The following is an 18,292-nucleotide window of genomic DNA, read 5'->3' as shown; positions in this document are numbered from 1 at the left end:
CCCCATGAAGGGCCGGGGTCTCTCCCAGAGCCAAGCCGCTGGGCTGGAGGTCGGGCCCCATGAGAGCATCTTCACCTACACCTGGGAAGATGACGCAGGTCACAGCCAGATGTGGCTTTCACAAAAACCTTGGGCCCCCACTAGATTTAAAACAATACACATGAAATTTGACTTGATGATATATTTTTTAAAGATAGTGGAGGGACGCCTGGGTGGCTCAGTGGGTTAAGCCGCTGCCTTTGGCTCAGGTCATGATCTCAGGGTCCTGGGATCGAGTCCCGCATCGGACTCTCTGCTCAGCAGGGAGCCTGCTTCCCTCTCTCTCTCTCTCTGCCTGCCTCTCTGTCTACTTGTGATCTCTCTCTGTCAAATAAATAAATAAAATCTTAAAAAAAAAAAAAAAAAAAAAAAGATAGTGGAAACTTGCATTAAGTGAAACCTTACTAAGTTCTGTGCACTGTGTTGAGTGTGTTACCTCCATTCCTGCATTAACCCTGTGAGTTAAATGCTAGGTATTTTCTTTCTTTCTTTCTTTCTTTCTTAAGATTTTATTTATTTATTTATTTATTTGAGAGAAAGAGAGAGAGTGTGTGAGAGAGCACAAGCAGGGGTAAGGGGTAGAGGGAGAAGCAGACTCCCCGCTGAGCAGGGAGCCCAAAGTGGGACTCGATCCCAGGACCCTGGGATCATGACCTGAGCCAAAGGCACATGAGTGGGCCACCCAGTCACTCAAGTGCTAGGTAGGAGAGAAAGGAGGCCAGGCCTCAGAGGAACCCAGACTGGAAACCCAGACTCCATGACTCCTTACTCCTTGCAATTAACGATCATAGGCTGGGAATTATGCCGAGCTACATTTGCTCCCCGGAGTGCCCAGTTCTCTGTAGGGGCAGCAGTCTGTTTTGAATTTGATTGGTGTGCTGCCTGGAAGTGAGGGGCTGAGAGGTGGCCATCTATCAGCTGAGCTTAGGATCCAGAAGAACTCTTCTTAGCGAACCCAGAGCTGGGAACAATGATGAAAAAATGTTTTTCAAAAATGAAATCCAATGAGGAAACCACCAGCCAAAGCCAAATTGAGGGACTGTCTGCGAAACAGCTGGGCTGGGGTCTTCAGAACTATCGGTGGCACGAGAAAGCCTATTCCAGATAAAAGAGGCTAACCAGATACCACAGTTAGGTCGCACGTGATCCTTGCAGAGGGGACGGGTGGGGGGGGGCAGGTGTCAAGGTGGTAACTGCTCTTAGTGTTGGGATGGTTAGGGAAATTAACAAATTTGAAAATTCACTGTATTATATTAGACAACAATATTGTATCGATGTGAAATTTCCTGAATTTGAGGATTATATTGTGTTTATGGAAGAGAAGGTCCTTGTTCTCAGGTCTTCCGAGAATTGGTGAAGGTGTAGGTGAAGGATTTTGGGTATTCATTATACCCTTCCATTATACAATTCTGGTATGTTTTCTTGTATGTTTTAGCTTTTTTTAAAAAAAAAAAATAAAGTTTTTTATTTTTTTTTTTTGAAGCTAGCACATTAAGGAGGAGATACTCTGCTTCAACAGAGCTAAGCATCAGCAGAGAAAGAAAGAGTTTAAAAGGAGACCTAGTTGGGTGCCTGGGTGGCTCAGTGGGTTAAGCCGCGGCCTTCAGCTCAGGTCATGATCCCAGGATTCTGGGATTGAGTCCCACATCGGGCTCTCTGCTCAGCGGAGAGCCTGCTTCCCTTCCTCTCTCTCTGCCTGCCTCTCTTGTGATTTCTTTCTGTCAAATAAATAAATAAAATCTTAAAAAAAAAAAAAAAGGAGACCTAGTTGAGAGGCACCTGAGTAGCTCAGTCGGTGAAGCGTCTGCCTTCGGCTCAGGTCATGATGCCAGGGTTCTGGGATCGACCTCAGGCTCCATGCTCTGAGGGAAGCCTGCTTCTTCCTCTCCCACTTGCCCAGCTTGTGTTCCCTCTCTCGCTGTCTATCAAATAAATAAATAAAATCTTAAAAGAAAAAAAAAGGAGACCTAGTTGAAAAGGCGTAGTAGGATTGTATTGATGTTAATTTCCCAATTGTGCTGTTGTGCTTTATAATTAAGCAAGGTGTTACCATGGGGAGAATTGGATGAAGGGTGCATGGGATCTGTGTCTGTTGTTTCCTACGAACAGCATACAAAATCCACAATAAACATGACATAAAAAGTAAAAGCTAGGGGCGCCTGGCTGGCTCAGTGGGTTAAAGCCTTTGCCTTCGGCTCAGGTCATGATCCCAGGGTCCTGGGATCGAGCCCCGCATTGGGCTCTCTGCTCCGCAGGGAGCCTGCTTCCTCCTCTCTCTCCGCCTGCCTCTCTGCCTAGTTGTGATTTCTCTCTGTCAAATAAATAAAATATTAAAAAAAAAAAGTAAAAGCTAACTAAATAAAGACAAATGTACATGTCCTACCTTCCAGAGGCTCAGATTCTGACTCTGTGTTTGGGCTCACACATGTTTTTTGTTTTTGTTTTTTAAAGCTCAAAAATACATGAGTGTATTTTGCAGCAATGTTTGAGACCCACAGCTTTAAGAAAAGACAGAGCTGCGGATCTCAAAATTTGATATGCACAAGAATCACTTAGGATATTTGTTTGAAATACATATTTTAAGATTTCATTTTTAAGCTAATGGAATTTGTATAGGAGACTGCTTGCTCGCTCTCTTTCAATTAAATAAATAAATCTTTTTTAAAAGATTGTTGTTGTTTTTTTTAAAGAATTTATTTATTTATTTGACAGACAGAGATCACAAGTAGGCAGAGAGAGAGAGGGAGAGGGAGAGAAGCAGGCTCCCTGCTGAGCAGAGAGCCCAATATGGGGCTTGATCTCAGGACTCTGGGATCATGACCTGAGCCGAAGGCAGCGGCTTAACCCACTGAGCCACCCAGGCGCCCCAAAAGATTGTGTTTTTAATAGAAGAACTCCCAGTGACTCTGAATCAGAAGACCTAAAGATTTCAGTTTACCTCAGATGGAAGGAAAGTTTTGGAGATAATTTGGACTTTGTGGGTTAGATCTGGGGACCATAAAAGAAAGGAATTTTAAAATTCAAAGTTAGGGCACCTGGATGACTCAGTGGGTTGAGGCCTCTGCTTTCGGCTCAGGTCATGATTTCAGGGTCCTGGGATCAAGCCCCACATCGGGCTCTCTGCTCAGCGGGGAGCCTGCTTCCCTTCCTCTCTCTGCCTGCCTCTCTGCCTACTTGTGATTTCTGTCTGCCAAATAAATAAATAAAATCTTTAAAATTCAAAGTTAGAATCTTTCTTTATCATACAAAAGAGAGATAACTGTGAAGTAAAAAAAAAACAAAATAAAACAAGAATAAAAATCCAGGAGATTCATAAAAGCCAGAAAAGGATGGGCGGGAGCTCCGCCCTTGTCTTCAAAACCATATCCTGTACTTCCAGAAACTCGGGTGACAGAGGATATTGCTTAAAATAATAAATGAAAGACACAAAAGCATAATAGCTCCTGATGGCATCTCCTCTATTACAGATCAATTTCTATCCAGAACATTGACCATTAGTATCAAGGAAAGACAAAAGTATGTTTTAAGGTGGCGAGAAAGTCTTAATGTATTATAGAAATATTTTCCTTCTTTCTTCCTCTTTTTAAAGATTTCATTTATTTATTTGACAGAAAGAATGTGTGCACTTGAGAGAAAGAGATAGAGCATGCACAACCAGGGTGGGGAGGGGCAGAGAAAGAGGAAGAAGCAGGCTCCCCACTGAGCAGGGAGCCCAATGTGGAACTCAGTCCCAGGACCCTGGGATCCTGACCTGAGCGGAAGGCAGATGCTTAACCGGCTGAGCCACCCAGATGGCCCTAGAAATATATTCATAGAAAATTATTTTATTTAGGTTTTGACTGTTTAAAGAGGTGAAGTTTAGGTAAATAGAAAAGCAATTTTGTGTTATTAAAGCATCATTAAGAAAATGAATATGAATCCTTCATATCTGGTTTTTCTCACATTAGTCACATTCAAAATATGTTTCAAACTGGGAAAAAAAAACAGTTCAGAGAAAATAGGGCCATGTAGGAGAGGATTTATTAGTTATGAGTTGAAAACATTAAGCTGGATGTTAAGGTGAAAGTAGAAATACGGTGATGAATAGAAGTGGGTGTGGCCAGAAGGGCTGCAGGGTCTGCTTCAGCTCGCAGATGTGTCTCCTTGGCTGGCCGCATGCTGTGTTGGGGTCATCACTGTCACTCCGGTATTTTCATTCCATTGTAGCTAAATGCAGTGCTATATTAGCTTCAGGTGTACAATCGGTGATTCAGCAGTTCTGTACATGACTCAGTGCTCAGCATGATAAATGTACTCTTAATCCCTATCACCTAATCTCCACCCCGACCCCACCAGCCACCATGACCAGCTGTTTTTCTCTATAGCTAAGAATCAGCTTCTTGGTTTGTCTCTTTCTTTTTTTTTTTTTCCTTTGTTTTGTTTTTTAAATTCCACATACGGTGAAATCACATGGTATTTGTCTTCCACGGACTTATTTCGCTTAGCTTAATACTCTCTAGCTCCATCCACATTGTTGCAAATGGCAAGATTTCATTCTTCTTGATGGCTGAGTCATATTCCGTCAGATATCTGTGTCACAACATTTTTAGCCATCCATCATTGGACACTGGGGTTGCCTCTGTAATTGAGCTATTATAAATAATGCTGTAATAAACATGGGGCACCTGGGTGGCTCAGTGGGTTAAGGCCTCTGCCTTCGGCCCAGTTCATGGTCCCGGGGTCCTGGGATCGAGCCCCGCGTCGGGCTCTCTGCTCTGCAGGGAGCCTGCTTCCCCTCCCCTCTCTCTCTGCCTGCCTCTCTGCCTGCCTGTGATCTCTGTCTGTCAAATGAATAAATAGAATCTTAAACATGGGGGTACGTGCATCTTTTTGAATGTGTGTTTTCCTGTTCTTTAGGTAAATACCCAAGAGTGGGTTTATGGGATCATATACTAATTCTTTAGTTTTTTTGAGGAGCCTCCATCCTGATTGTACCAGTTTTGGTTCCCTAGTGCACGAGGGTTCCTTTTTCTCCACATCCTCGTCAACACCTATCGTTTCTTGTGTTTTTTATATTAGCCATTGGGACAGGTGTGAGGTGGGATCTCATTGTGGTTTTGATTTACATTTCCCTGAGGATGAGTGATGTTGAGCATCTTTTCATGTGCCTGTTGGCCCTCTGGATGTCTTCTATGGAGAAATGTCTGCCCATGTCCTCTGCTAATTTTTTAAGTAGATCATTTGTTTTTTTGGTGTTGTGTAAGTTCTTAACATTTTAGATACTAACCCTTGCAGAGATCTCCCATTCAGTACATTGTCTTTTGTTTTGTTGATTGTTTCCTTTGCTGTGCAGAAGCTTTTTGTTATTTTAAAAAAGAGTTATTTATTTAATGGAAAGAGAGAGAGAGCGAGCAGGGGGAAGGGCAGAGGGAGAGGGAGACCAGCAGATTCCCCGCTTGATGGGGAGCAGGACACGGGACTTGATCCCAGGACCCTGAGACCATGACCTGAGCCAAAATCAAGAGTCAGATGCTTAACCAACTGAGCCACCAGGCGCCCCAGAAGCTTTCCGTTTTCATGTGTTCCCAGCAGGTTATTTTCACTTTTGTTTCCCTTGCCTCAAGAGACATATCTAGGAAAATATTGCTATGGGTGATGTCGGAGGCATTACTATCTGTGCTTTTAGGATTTTTATGGTTTTGGTTCTCACATTTAGGTCCTTTATCTGTTTTGAGTTTATTTTTGTGTGTGGTTTAAGAAAGTCACCCAGTTTATTCTTTCTGCATGTTGCTATCCAGTTTTCCCAACACCATTTGTCAAAGAGACTGTCTTTTTCCCATTGCATATTCTTGTCTCCTTTGTTGAAAACTAATTGATCATATAATTGTGGGTTTAATTCTGGGCCTTCTGTTCTGTTTCATTGAGCTATGTGTCTGGTTTTTTTTGTGCCAGTACCATACTGTTTTGAGTACTACAGTTTTGTAGTATATCTGGAAATCTGGGAATGTGGTACCTTCAGTGTTTTTCTTTCTTTTTTTAAGATTGCTTTGGCTATTTGGGATCTTTTGTAGTTCCTCACAAATTTTACGATTATTTGTTCTATCTTTTTGAAAAATGTTGGTGGCATTTTGATAGGTATTGTATTAAATCTGTAGATTGCTTTTGGGGTAATATGGACATTTTAACAATGTTTGTTCTTCCAATCCATGAGACTGGAATATCTTTTCATTTGTTTGGGTTGTCTTCAATTTTTCATTAATGTTGCATAGTTTTCTGCATACAGATCTTTCACCTCCTTGGTTAGGTTTATTCCTACGTATTTTATTCTTTTTTGGTACAGTTGTAAATGAGATTGTTAATTTCCTTTTCTGCTACCTCATCATTAGTGTATAGAAATGCAGCGGATTTCTGTACATTGATTTTAGATCCTGTGACTTTACTGGATTAATTTATCAGTTCTTGTCATTGTTTAGTGCAGTCTTTAGAGATTTCTATATATAGGATCATGTTGTCTGAAATTAGTGACTTCTTGCTTGCCAAGTTAGATGCATTTTATTTCTTTTTCTTGTCTGATTGCTATGGCTAGGACTTCCAGTCCCATGTTGAATTAAAATGGTGAGAGCAGGGGTGCCTGGGTGGCTCAGTGGGTTAAAACCTCTGCCTTCAACTCAGGTCATGATCCCAGGGTCCTGGGATCGAGCCCCGCATCGGGCTTTCTGCTCAGCAGGGAGCCTGCTTCCCTTCTTCCCTCTCTGCCTGCCTCTCTGCCTACTTGTGATCTCTGTCAAATAAATAAATAAAATCTCAAAAAAACAAAAAAAAAGTGATGCGAGTGGACATCCTTTCTCTAGTTTCCTTGTCCTGATCCTGACCTTAGGGGAAAGCTCGGAGTTTTTTATCTCAGTATGATGTTAGTCCTGGGTTTTTCATACATGGCCTTTATTATGTTGAGGTATGTTCCCTCTAAACCTACTTTGTTGATGGTTTTTACCATGAGTGGATATTGTTCTTTGTCAGATGGTTTTTATGAATCAATTGAAATGACCGTATGGTTTTTATCATCTCTCTTGTTGATTTGGTGTATCACATGGATTGTTTTGCAAATATTGAACCATCCTTGCAGCCCAGTAATAAATCCCACTTGATCATGGTGAATGATTTCTTTAAGATATTGTTGGATTTGGTTTGCTGATATTTTGTTGAGAATTTTTGCATCTGTGTTCATCAGTGACATTGGCCTGTAATTCTTTTTTTTTTTTTTTTTGTAATGTCTTTATCTGGTTTTGGTGTCAGGATAATACTAACCTCATGGAATGAATTTGAAAGTTTTCATCCTCTTCTACTTTTTGGAATAATTTGAGAAGAATGGGTATTAACTCTTCTTTAAAAGTGTGCAGGAATTCACCTGTGAAGCCATCTGATCTGGGCTTTTGTCTGTTGAGAGTTTTTTGATTACTGATTCAATTTCACTGTTCAAATTTTCTATTTTTTCCTGGTAATCAGCCTGTTCAAATTTTCTGTTTTCTTCCTGGTTCAGTTTTGGGATGTTATATGTTTCTAGGAATTTATCCATTTCTTCTAGGTTGTCCAATTTGTGGGCATATAATTTTGCATAATATTCTCTTATAATCCTTTGTGTTTTGGTGGTATCTGTTTTTGTGGCTCCTCTTTCATTTCTGATTTTGTCTCTCTGTCTCTCTCAATGAGTCTGGCTAGGTTTATCAATTTGTTGACCTTTTCAAAGAACCAGCTCCTCCTTATTTCATTGATCTGTTCTATTATTCTTTTAGTTTCTATTTCATTTATTTCTGTTCCTTTTTTTTTTTTTAAGATTATTTATTTATTTATTTGACAGAGAGAGATCACAAGTAGGCAGAGAGGCTGGAGAGGCGGGGAAGCAGGCTCCTCGCCGAGCAGAGAGCCCGATGTGGGGCTCGATCCCAAGACCCTGAGATCATAACCTGAGCCAAAGGCAGAGGCTTAACCCACTGAGCCACCCAGACGCCCCTCATTTATTTCTGTTCTAATTTTTATTATTTTCTTCCTTCTACTGGTTTTGGGTTTTGTTTGTTCTTTTTCTGGTTCCTTTAGGTATAAGGTTAGGTTGCTTCCTTGAGCTTTTTCTTGCTTCTGAAGGTAGGCCTGTATTGCTATAAACTTACCTCTTAGAACAGCTGTTGATGTGTCCCAAAGGTTTTGGACTGTCATGTTTTCATTTATCTCGATGTATTTTTTTTATTTCCTCTTTGATTTCTTGGTTGACCCATTCCTTGTTCAGTAGTGTGTTATTTAACCTCCATGTATTTGTGTTCTTTTCAGGTTTTTTTTCTTGTGGTTGGTTTCTAGTTGCATAGCATTATGGTCAGAAAAGGTGCATGGTATGACTTTAGTCTTTTTGAATTGAGACTTGTTTTGTGACCTAATGTATGATCTATTCTGGAGAATGTTCCATGTGCATTTGAAAAGAGCATGTATTCTGCTGTTTTAGGATAGAATGTTCTGAATATATCTGTTAGACTCATTTGGTCCAATATGTCATTCAAAGCCACTGTTTCCTTGATTTTCTGCTTGGAAGATATGTCCATTGACATAAGTGTGATGTTAAAGTCTGCTGCTATTATTGTATTACTATTGATTACTTCCCTTATGTTTATTATTTCCTGCTTTATGTATTTAAGTGCTCTTATATTGCTTATGTAAGTATTTCCAATTGTTATTACTCTTGGTAGATTATTCCCTTTATGATTACATAGTGTCCTTCTTTGTCTCTTGTTACAGTCTTTGTTTTAAAGTCTATTTTGTCTGAATAAGTATTGCTATCCAAGCTTTCTTTTCACTTCTATTTGCATGATAAATGCTTTTCCATCCCTTTGCTTTCAATTTGCTTGTGTCTTTATGTCTGAAATGAGTCTCTTGTAGGCAGCATATGAATGGGTCTTGCTTTTTTATCCACTCTGATACCCTGTGTCTTTTGATAAGAGCATTTGTTCCAAAGTAATCATTGATAGGTATGTACTTATTACCATTTTTTTTTTACTTGATTTATGACTGGGTTTTTTTTAAAAAGATTTATTTATTATTATTATTTTTTAAAGATTTTATTTATTTATTTATATGTCAGAAAGAGAGAGAGGACACATAAGTAGAGAGGCAGGCAGAGGCGGAGAGAGAAGCAGGCTCTTTTGCCAAGCAAGGAGCCTGATGCGGGACTCGATCCCAGGACCCTGGGATCATGACCTGAGCCAAAGGCAGCAGCCTAACCCACTGAACCACCCAGGTGTCCCATATTTATTTATTTTAGAGAGAGAATGAGCAAGTAGGGGAGAGGGAATGAGAGGGAGAGAATCCTTAACCATACTCCTTGCGGAGCATGGAGCCCAATGTGGGACTTGATCCCAGCACCCTGAGATCATGACCTGAGCTAAATTCAAGAGTCATCGGCTTAACCAACTTAGCCTCCGTGTGCCCCATTTTCATTTTTTATTACTACTTTTTCTCTCTCCTGTTTAGCTTGCTTTCCATTACTCTGACCTCCAGGTCACTAACCTGTTCTCCTTCCTCTAGCCTCCTATTCATTCCTTCTAGTGTATTCTTCATTTAAGTTATCACGTTCTTCTTCTTTAATTAGTTCATTTTTATGTTTTCCGTCTCTTTCTTGTCTCACTGAAGTCTTCCACTTTTGAGTCCAGTGAGTATCTTTAGGACCATTACTTTAAGTTCTCTATCAAGTATATTACTTGTTTTTATTCTATTTTGGTCTCTTGCTGTGATTTTGTCCCATTCTTTCACTTGGGACATTTTCTTCTGTTGCCTCATTTTGTCTAACTCTCTGTGCCTCTTTCTATGTGTTAGGAAAGTCAGCTACATCTCCTGGTCTTGAAGGTAGTGGCCTTACAAAGAAGAGGTCGTGTGATGGCCTTCAGTGCAATGTCCCCTGTTTTCAGAACCTCAAGGATGTCACTTACGTATGTTGCATGTGTGCCTGTTGTAGCTGAGCTAGTGCTCCTGTCAGTCCAGTCGTCTGCAGTGGCTCTCTTTGCCTGGTGAGGGCAGTGTTTGGTCCCTGTGTTGTTAGCAGGCCAATCTTGTTCCACCTTGGGCTTGAGTTGAGTCATACCCAGCATTTGCCAGAAATGCAGTAGCACCAAACTATAGGAAGCTTTCCCTGTGTTGTCCCAGAGAAGCTTTTGTTGATGGGCAGGGCTTGCACAGACCAGATGTCTGCCCCCAGCCCACTGCTGGAGCCACACTTGGACTGGTATATGTAATTATCTTCTGTCCCCAGGGCAAGAATCACTTTTAGCGGTACTGGCCCCTATCAAGTGGGGCTGCTTGCATACTCCTAGGCTTGTGACACCACTTTGGATGGGCTCCAGCCAAGGACATATTGGAGGGGGTGTGTCCACAGGAGAACTTAGGGGCAAGCACACTGTAAGCAAACTAGAAGGGGTTGGTGCTGTGCTGGTCCCCACAGGTGTCTATGTGTCTAGACTGGGGGACAGGTAAGGGAAATGGCACTCATCAACTCCTTTGTTCCTGGAGAAGTCTACTAAAGATCCCTGCCCCTCCAGCACACACTGTGAGACTAGCAAACAAATGTCACTCCTGTTTACCCCGCACATTTTTTGAATTGCTGCTTCTGGGCTGTGTCTTCTGGGCTGTCTCCCTAAGGCAAGGACTCAGTTTCCTCTCACCCTCTTGTATCTCCCAGAGCCAAGCCACTGCTTTTTAAAGCTTCATGTGTCAAGCTTCACTGATTATTAAGTGAGATTCAGCCCCTCTGGTTTTCAAAGCCATATGTTATGGGAATTTGTCTTCCTCACACAGGTTCCCTATGCTGGGGTGCCCATGGGAGGGTCTGTTTCTCTCCCCTCTCCACACCTGCGATGTCCCTCCCTCTGTCCCCCCTACGGACAGTCCCACAGGTCCGTTTAGCTCCCGACTGCATCTGTGCTCAACCTGCCTTCTTCAATGTGGCCTCTTCTCTGTGTTTAGCTGTGGAGAGTCTGTTCTGCGTCTTTGGGTCACTTTCTGGGTTATTTACACTGATGTGGGTGTTATCTAGTTGTATCCATGGGACAAGGTGGGCTTAGAATCCTCCTATTTCACCACCTTCCCCAGGAGTCCTGTTCTCTTATGAATTATTTGAATATTTTAAGTGACATAGTGAGACAAGTGGGTAATAGCCCTTAGCCTGGGTATCAGGGCATGGCAGAGAGCCGTGGTGGGGGAGGGAACAGTGTTGTCAACACAGCTTGGCTGTCATTGTGTGGAAACAGGGGCCCAGTGATACCAGGCTTTCTAACTTTAAGAGAAGCCGGGTATCTGGGTTTCTTTGTGCTTGGTTTCTCCAAAAAAAAAATTTTTTTTAAGATTTTTATTTATTTATTTGACAGACAGAGATCACAAGTAGGCAGAGAGGCAGACAGAGAGAGAGGAAGGGAAGCAGGCCCCCCGCTGAGCAGAGAGCCTGATGCGGGGCTGGATCCCAGGACCCTGGGATCCTGACCTGAGCTAAAGGCAGAGGCTTTAACCCACTGAGCCACCCAGGTGCCCCCCAAATTTTTTTAATGTTGATTACTAACTCACTATTTTCTATAGATCAAACAAAATATGTGGCTGGCCCGATTTGGCCTGAGACCACTGGCTTGCAACCACTGATTTAGAAAGCTTTGTCTCTTCCTGACAAGAGGAAGGAGAGGTCTTTCTCCTTTCCAGGGACACTGGAGTTAGCACCTCTGGTACCCAGAGCCACTGGGGGGCAAGGTGCTCTGAATATACCCAGAGATGCCCAGCTAGACAGCTCAGACCAAAGGACAGCCTGACTAATGGCATTAGGCCGACCCTGGGCAGGAGGGTCAGACAGCACAAGGCCAGCTGTACAGGAATTCTTCAGTAATGAACATGAATGATTCATGGGGAATAATGCTGAGCAAGCACTCATTGCCCATGAAATGCTGGTCCAGAAGTGAGAGATAGAGTGATTCTTGCAACCAATAGAGCATTTCTGTACATCAAGGCACCGGATGGTATCTGAGTTACTAATACTTCCTTTGCAGTCTTAATGAAAGTAAAGAATAACTAACCTCTGGGTCACTACTGGAATAAATAATGCCATTTATTTCTTGCAGTTATAGCCTACATAGGATTTATTAGGTATTTGTACATTATTTTGTATCATTTAATATGACATCTAACATATGAGTGCTTTCTCATTAGAAAAGAGTCAAATAATTCATAAGTGAGTAAAATATGAAAAGCTCTCTCCACCTACCTAGCCAAACCATACCCAGCTTTTAGTTTTATTGAGCATGTATCCTTTAGTTCATCATTTATTTATTTTTCACTCATTCATTTATTGGCTTCTGTTTTGGTTCATTTTTTTTTAAGATTTTATTTATTTATTTGACACTGAGAGAAATCACAAGTAGGCAAAGCAGCAGGCAGAGAGAGAGAGGGGTAAGCAGGCTCCCTGCCAAGCAGAGAGCCTGATGTGGGGCTCAATCCCAGGACCCTGAGATCATGACCTGAGCCGAAGGCAGAGGCTTAACCCACTGAGCCACCCAGGCATCCCAGTTTTGGTTGATTTTTACTTTTATCTTGATTCTTTCCCTAAACTTGGAGGTTTAATTTATTGCTTTGGTTCTCTCCCCACCCCATGTTACAGCCTGCTGTATTAAGCACTTAATTCATCTATTTTCAGTCTTGTTTTCTAATATATAACAGTTTTTAAGGCTAAAAGTTTTCCTCCAAATACTGCTTTGTCCTTATCCCACAAATTTTGCTATGTATGTAGTGTTTTCATGATCATTTAATTCTAACTGGGTTGTGATTCGGGAGGGGAGGGAGTTCCCTCTTTATAAAGGAGAGTTTTTAGAAATGTTCTAAGTAAATAGCTTTTTTGTTTGTCTTTTTTTTCCCTGTCCTTTTGTGGTAATTTCTAATTATACTACGTTATGATCAGAGAATTGCTTGTTTCGTTTCTGGTTTTCTGAAGCTTTTGAAATTGTTTCTGGTCTACCAAATCATTTTTATGACTGCTCCATGTTGTTTCAAAAGAATAATATTCTTCTTTTGGTACAAAGTTCTCAATGTATCTATTAAGTCAAGCCATTTATTGAGTATTTAACCTGGTGAGTCTTAAAGTATAGCTCAGACCACCCACATCAGAATCACCTGAGCTGCTTATTAAACATGTGAAATTTCCCACTCAAAGATACAGAATTAGATGGGGGAGTGGGTAATAGGGTTGTAATGGAGTGTTTGGAATCTGCATTTTTATTTTTATTTTTTTTTTTAAAGATTTTTATTTATTTATTTGACAGAGATCACAAGTAGGCAGAGAGGCAGGCAGAGAGAGAGGGGAGGGGGAGAAGCAGGCTCCCTGCTGAGCAGAGAGCCCGATGTGGGACTCGATCCCAGAACTCTGGGATCATGACCTGAGCCGAAGGCAGCGGCCTAACCCACTGAGCTACCCAGGCATCCCGGAATCTGCATTTTTAATAAGGCAGGAAATTTTTATGCTCGTTAGCAAACCACTGTAATAGATCCTACTTAATTTTTATTTACTTATTCTAGTTGTTTCTCTGAACTTGCCAATTTTCCCTTCTATTTCTGTGTTGTTGCTTTATATATTTCAAATCACTATTACTGTGTGCATACAGAGTCAAGATATTTTCTGATAGGTTGGGTATTTAATCCATTCGAATAGGTCAGTATTAACATCTGTCCCATTTAAAGCAGTAGGTATCCCTTTTCAATTTGAAGGTTTGTGTTCTTCTTTAGCCATGGAAAATCTGTCATCATCATCATCATCATCATCATCATCATCATTCTCTTTCATTGTGTCTGTTCTATTCTCTGGAGTTTCTGTTGCACAAATATTGGCCCACATCTATCCTTTCAAATGTCTTAATTTTTCTTTCCACACTTTATTTTTGTCTTTTTGTACTGTGTTCTTATAAAATTGTTTGGTTTGATTTTTTAGCACATCTTTTTTTTTTTTAAGATTTTATTTATTTACAGACAGAGATCACAAGTAGGCAGAGAGGCAGGCAGAGAGAGAGGAAGGGAAGCAGGCTCCCTGCTAAGCAGAGATCCAGATGTGGGGCTTGATCCCAGGACCCTGGGATCATGACCTGAGCCGAAGGCAGGGGCTTTAACCCACTGAGCCACCCAGGCGCCCCTCTAGCACATCTTTTATCTGTTTCTGCTATTTAGTTTATCTTTTTAAAATGTCAATAAAATTGAAACTTTTGGGATATCTCGTTGTTTCTTTTTCATGGACGAAATGTCCTCTTTAATGTCTCTAGGGATATTAATTTTCTGTATTCTAAAGTTTTCTTCTATTATTGTATTAACTCTCTTTTATTGGGTATTAGTTCTTTTGTTAATTAAATTTGGTGCCTGTCTTTCAGGGTGTTGATTTTCCCCAGACGTTTTCCCATTCTTGGTTGTGTGCTCATCTTTGTATTTGAGAATCCCACACCCTCTGCCCATCCTGTTTGGTGTAACATGACCCTGGTGATCATGTGGTTGGGGTACGACATGCTGTGTATAAGCTGTGCACCTTAGGTATGGGAGTTCCTGCCTACCTTGAGGACAGTGGCTTCCTGGGGCATTGCCCACCCTCTGGGCTTCATCCTGTGGGTGAGCACTTCTACACTTAATACACTGGAGTCCTAAAAGCATCTTCCCAAAGAATGCCCCAGGACTTCCCCTCTCTCCATCTTGACTCCGGACTCAACTATGTACCATTATGTACCATTATGTACCATTATGGGAAAATGTTAATGCCCATGTTTGGGTATGAAGTTTCCTTTGCTTTTAGTTACTCATAGATAGGCTCTCTACACTCTGTCCTTTAGAGAGCGTTTGAGGCATTCCTCAAAATTTCTAGTTGGCTGGCGGCATTGTTTGTTACTTTTTCTCTATCCCCTCACCCCTGTCCAATTTCCCACAGCCAGGCCCTGCTCTGGGCAGGCTCAGGTGAGGCCCCAAAGGCACGCTGATGCCGAGACACTTGCCAAGGGCCTCACAGCCATGGAAGCAGGCAGGCAGCCTCCAGGACCTTCTGCCACCACCCCTGATGTCACTCCACTCCATAAGATAAGGGTAGATTTTTTGTTTCCTTCATAGCGGTGGACGTTTGAGACTGAACTCTAAGGTACTTCATAAATAAGTTTAGCTTTGAATGAAAATTAGTGCAAGAAAATGCAAGGGTGAGTGGGGCAATAAGAACGTGTCAAAAACTAACAACATCCCACAGGTGTTTGAAGCACATAACATATGACTCAGATTTGCCTAGCAACAGCTCCATCAGAATGGGTGGAAGGGAATGCAACTTGAAAAATACACAGCGTGGACCCTAAAGTTAGGGCCCAAGTTGCTTTATTCCGGGAAGTTTGTGATCCAGGCACCACCAGGACTGAAGCTTGGGCTGGCATGCCCTAGGTTTGGCTTCTTGAAGCCTGTTGTACTTGTCATTTCTTCTAGAACGGCCGTCTTTTTTTTTTTTTTAAGATTTTATTTATTTATTTGACAGAGAGTACAAGTAGGCAGAGAGGCAGGTCGGGGGTGGGGGGAAGCAGGCTCCCTGCAGAGCAGAGAGCCTGATATGGGACTCAATCCCAGGACCCTGAGATCATGACCTGAGCCGAAGGCAGAGTCTTAACCTGCTGAGCCACCTAAGCGGCCCTGGAATGGCCATCTTTATTGCCAGACTAGAAGGTCCATGAGAACAGACACTCTGTCGGCCTGGTTCATTCCTCTGTCCCTAATAGTTAACAGGTCATACCTACTGTTCGGGACAAACATACTCAACAACAAATATTGGTTGAATAAATGAATGAATGGAAGAAAAAAAATTAGCCGATTAACCCTTTGATGTCGGGTAAAAATCCTTTCTGGACCAGGCAGATGAATACACATGTGCAAAGCGGCTCATGGAGGGCAATAGGAGTGAGTGGGAATTACCGCGACCAACAGTGCATGCCAGAGCCCAATGCATTCCAAACCCCAATTTTATTAAGACTGCCAACCAAATGAGACCTCATTGGGGATCTTACTGGGGAGCAGGGGGGCTGGCTGCGGGGTCAGGGACCTCCACCCCAGAGATCACTGCTCCCTCTTGAAGACTGTTAGTCTCCATCGTGGCTTCACGGTCAAAACATCTGATCTTCTCTTAGGCAAAATCAGTATGTCATGTGACATAAAGAGCATGCTGTCATCTGAATTCGAAATGTTCTGTGAAAGCAATCAGGGAGCACTGATTCATAACTCTCACCTCCGTACAGCCCTTCAGCAACCTTGTCAGGTCTCCAGAGCCCATTTTCCCACATTGGAGGGGGGCCAGGGCGGGGGGTCTTGGGCCCAGAGACTTGCTCGAGGACCCAGAGCGGCTGGAGTCAGGCTCAGAACCCAGGCGCAGAACTTAGACCCAGCCGTTCCCCTTTCTGAGTGTAGTCAGAGGTCTGCTTGCGTCACTAGCACTTAGCACACATATGAGCACGTTTTGTGCTCATATGTGTGTCATATGTTTGTGCTCAAGGCTGCTTTGTGTCAAAAGCTCTTACAGGCGCCTTTCATCAGTCCCAGTCACTGAGCCCCTGACTTTCATCCCGCCCTAGAGACCCCTGGCTTCTGCCGCATTGGCATCAGGCAGGGAATAAACATGGGCACTATGGTGAGGAGCCCGGACTTTGGAGTCAGACAGTCATTCATCCAAGCTGACTCTGCTGTTGCTAGCGGTGCGACCTTGCGCGGGTCCTTGGGTGCCTGAGCCTCGAAGACAAGGACCCCCACTGGGATGGTGGGAGGCTACAATGAGATGAGGTTAGCTTGGCGCCCTGTATGTAGCAAAAGCTTGGTAGTTGGTAGCTGGTGCCGCTGGGAATGTTAGATTTCACTGTTATTGCCGTTTCCTCTGTCATGGCACCCAGTTTCCTCCCTCCCTAGCCCCGCAGAAGGAGGCAGATCAGGCCTGTAAGACACTAATCCACTGACCCTGCTGCGTTTTAGCAGGTGGTCTGGGCATCTGTTCCTCCCTCTGCTTCCTCCCTGGCTCCCCATCCCCCGCGAGAGGACCTGATTTGTTCTCCACCTGCCGTGTTTACCGCCTCACATCTGAGCAGAGGGCTTTCTGTTGCAAGGGTGTGAGCCTAACGTTTTTTTTTTTATTTTTTAAATTTTATTTATTTGACAGAGAGAAACCACAACTAGGCAGAGAGGCAGGCAGAGAGAGAGAGAGAGGAGGAAGCAGGCTCCCCGCTGAGCAGAGAGCCTGATGCGGGGCTCGATCCCAGGACCCTGGGATCATGACCTGAGCCGAAGGCAGAGGCTTTAACCCACTGAGCCACTCAGGCGCCCCTGGCCTAACATTTTTAACACTGAACACTGAAATCACATATGACCAGGTTGTAAAGCAAAGCTCTAAAGTTGGTTTTCAGAGAGAAATTTCTAGATAACAGTTTCAAAAGCAACCAGTATATCCCCCTGCACAGTATCCCTTTGAAGCATGGGCAGGTTGGCTTCCAAAGTGACCAATCCAAGGTCCTCATCCTTCCAGATGGAAAGGGTTTGAACTGCTTCCTGGAGGGAGTGTGGCTCCTCACTCCATCTCCCCTTTGCCCCAGGAACAGATGGTTTTAGATCACATTGGCATCATAAGAGCATAGGTTCTTAAAGTTTGCTCATCCAGTGTGAACAAATGTATTATTTTTCTCTTTAAAGAAGATACCAGCCACACAGAATCTGGGCTGCTTTTTCATGTGTGTTTTGTCAATACAATTATGGCATTGAAATTTGCATTAACTTAACAGAAGCAAAAGCAAATGGAAACAGGAAGAATTATTGAAATTCAGATTCTTCTTACTGCAAGAGGAATTTTTAAAAATGTCGCATCGGTTTAGTAAATTGTGAAAACAATATTACGAGGTCGGAGTTGCTATGTTTCAACTGTGTTTGCCATGTTCAAACTGTGTGTTTCCACCAAAGATGGATTTGAATGGAAGTTGAAAATGAGGCCGGGAGTGGACCCACACTGCCTGCCCTCTTCTGGCTTTTGTTAGCCTAGCTAAGGGCTTCGGCAGAGAACATTGCATTCCGGCTCATAACCGAAGTGTGCACAACTGTCCTGTATTTATTCGGTCTCTAAGTGGCTTCTGCATTTACTGTTAGACCTTTTACCACAGCTTCTCCAAGTCTATGCTCTTTATTCTGACTTTACCCTTCATTGTTTGGATTTTGTTCTGGGAGCTTTTTTTCAGAGAAGGGC

General features: G+C 42.7%; 1 protein-coding gene across 3 annotated transcripts in view; it reads left to right on the top strand.

Annotated features, from left to right (window-relative positions):
• Positions 1-18,292, top strand: part of LOC123933718 (katanin interacting protein) — a 179,071-nt gene that overhangs the window by 71,870 nt on the left and 88,909 nt on the right. The window lies entirely within an intron of this gene.

The sequence above is a fragment of the Meles meles genome, chromosome 21 (assembly GCF_922984935.1).
Source record: "Meles meles chromosome 21, mMelMel3.1 paternal haplotype, whole genome shotgun sequence".
NCBI classification, from domain to species: Eukaryota; Metazoa; Chordata; class Mammalia; order Carnivora; family Mustelidae; genus Meles; species Meles meles.
This window is presented reverse-complemented; position numbering and strand designations above follow the sequence as displayed.